Here is a 2,950-nt window from a genome sequence, read left to right as displayed (position 1 = left end):
ATCAGTAAGCACATCAAACAAAGAGGCAATCTGGGCACCACTTAGGAGGGATTCCTTCAATTAGTACCCAAGCCTCAATGAGTTCCTGTGGCACCCCGGCTCACAGAAAACCGGAACGCCCCGTATTCCAGCCCAGAGATCAAGCTGAAGTCTTCTGATATACGACACTGCTTAGTATAGAACAAACCAGCTCTCTATTACAACACGGGTATGAATACAAGGGTTCCGATATTACAATGGATAACATCGGCACGGTGACATTACGCCCACCATGGTTGCTCTATACAAGCAGCATAACAACTCGAAGCAGCGGAACAACTACTGGCAGCGGAACAACGAACAGCGATGATGGACTCCAATCCGTAGGGACTCTGGCTGGAACATTTGTCCTAGCTCGCGAACACAGGAACAACACCGAACAAGCAAGCAATCCAGGCACGACCTGCAAACTGGCATGACATGCCAGGTCAGTACATTGAATGTACTTGCAAGCTCACAATAACCAGAAGCATTCAAGACAAACAACAGCATGGCAATTACAGGTTAAGCAGGAATTATCATGAGATCATCAGGATAACAAGGCATAAACAACATGAACATAATATCGCTAGAACAATATGATCATGGCATGAACATATAGATCTGAGGATACTAGCATGCAACATGATGACACTACATGCACCATTTATTCTGCTCGGGTTACCTCGTAACCATCACATGCATCATTCACCAACTTCGGACATTACACGATCATCTCAGGATCAAATCAAGCTTGGTATAAACAATACCGTAGTAATCATCAAATGACCACAAGGAGCTTGATCTTTACCCATGATTCTCGCACAATATCACGAATATCCAACAACTCGATATTCTCAGAGGGGACTGATTATAGGCAAGGGCAAAATGGTCATTTTCACTGTGAAAGCACCTAGTGAAAATGTTACAAAAAGATAGAGCTCAACGATACGAAGAAGTGAGCGTTGGTTTCACCTCAATCGGAGTTACGGTTGCGGAGTTATGAGGTGTGGAAGAAGAAGGACCAATCTGTGAAAATTTTATCACCAACGGGTCCCTGAGTGGATAAGGCAGAGGTGCAAAATCAGAAATACGCTTTCAGAAAGGAGAAAACGCCTTCTGGGCCGCAGTAGAGGAAAATACGTTTTCCTGAAGAGAAAACATATTTTGAGCAAAAGAAGATGGAAATACGCCTTCAAAATAAGGAAACATATTTCTTGGAAAATACGTTGTCACTTACGTGACGTGGCAGAGGCGGGGCCGGCTTCAGGGTGGCTGACGAGGGGGTCCCGCACGCAGGGAAGGGGTCGAGCATTCTCGTCTTCTTCCTCCCGCTGCTCCCCCGTGCGAGACAGAAGATGCAGGGGAGGGGTCGCGCTGCCGGCGACGTGGTAGCCGGCTCAGGCCACCTCAGGTCGTGCGGCGACCACCGGTGGGATCGTGGGACCGCGCCACACCCATCTCCAGGCAGAGGGGCGTCGGGGAGGAGCGGAGCGACCGTGGTAATGGAGGAACGGGAACGGGCTCCGGCGGCCTTTTACTTGGAGGGGGAGCACTGCTAGGGAGAGTGGGCGGGGCGACTCGCGGGGACGAGGGGGAGACTATGGTGGCGACGGGAGGGAGAGAGGAGCACCGGATGGCCGGGACGACGAGATGGCCGAATGGTGGAGGCGACGGCCGGACTTGGGAGACGCGGCCCCAGGGCTCTTCGGCGAGCGATGTGCAAGGATGCGGGGAAGCTAGTGGACAACACCGGAGGAGAGGATGAGGCTCGAGCTAGCCGGGACCAAGGAGGAACCACGGCGGTCGAGGCGAACTCCGGCGAAAAGAGGAGAGGGCCGAGGACTCTGGTGGGCGAGGAGGCTTGGGGAGAGGCTGGTGAGGTGCAGAGGGACTCGGGCACTCCTTATATAGCCTAGGGGAAGGCTCTAGAGCTCACAAGCGAGCTTGAGCAGTGCTCTAATGGAGGTCAGGGGCAGGGCATGGCACGGGCACTATTCTAGCGGCGCATTAACAGTGAACCACGATGAGGCAGCGATGCAGGGCGACGCAGTCGAGCACGGGCGAGCTCGTGGACAAGGTTTGAGGTCGAGACGAGGAGGGAGGAGACGAGCATAGTGGCCGAAACAAGCCAGAGCACGCATGCAGCCATGAAGCAAGCGTGATCACCACGCGCACTGGCGCAAGCGGCGCTCTTTAGCGTGGCCAACCATGTCCAGTAGATTGACCTTGGTGCCCTTAGTCCAACTGAAGAAATAAACCAGTCCAGGGGCAAAGAAGAGATTTGCACTTAGCTCCAAAAGTAAATCAGTAAGAAGGTGTTTGTAACTTGTTGTGGTTAAACCAGCTTGGTAACGTGGTAACTAGTTTGTCTGATGATGATCATATACTAAGGTGATGTTGATCACGAAAAATCAGACTAAGAGGAGGAGTTTAGATGAGGGTTGCTGTAGAAAGTGCAACACTGGCCAGAATTGGGGATTTGGATGATGCACTCACATACTTGATTTTCATGAGCTGAAATTTGGCAGAGAGGGGTTATATGATGATATGAAGCTTCTGTAAAAGTTTCATGCCATTTGGAAGTACCAAAGTGGCACTTGCTTCACAAAGCTTCATTCTGGACAGAAACTTGGAAAAATTACACATGGCAATTGGATTAACCAATTGAGGTAAAACTTGGTGGAGGGATTTGATACACATAGAAGCATGTCCTGGTAAAGTTTCCTCTCAATTGAAGCAATATAAAATATAGTTGCTTCACAAACTGAAAATCTGACCAGAAACTAAGATTTGGAGCTCGGCTCACATAGATGAGTTACATGAGCTCATATTTGGTGGAGAGTAATGGTTTGATCATATAAAGGTCCTTGCAAAATTTCAACTCATTTGGATATGTCTAGCTTGTACTTCCGTCACAATCACTTCCCTC

The sequence above is a fragment of the Triticum urartu genome, chromosome 4 (assembly GCF_003073215.2).
Source record: "Triticum urartu cultivar G1812 chromosome 4, Tu2.1, whole genome shotgun sequence".
In the NCBI taxonomy this organism is placed as follows: domain Eukaryota; kingdom Viridiplantae; phylum Streptophyta; class Magnoliopsida; order Poales; family Poaceae; genus Triticum; species Triticum urartu.
The sequence above is the reverse complement of the archived record's forward strand: the minus strand, read 5'-3'. Positions refer to the sequence as shown.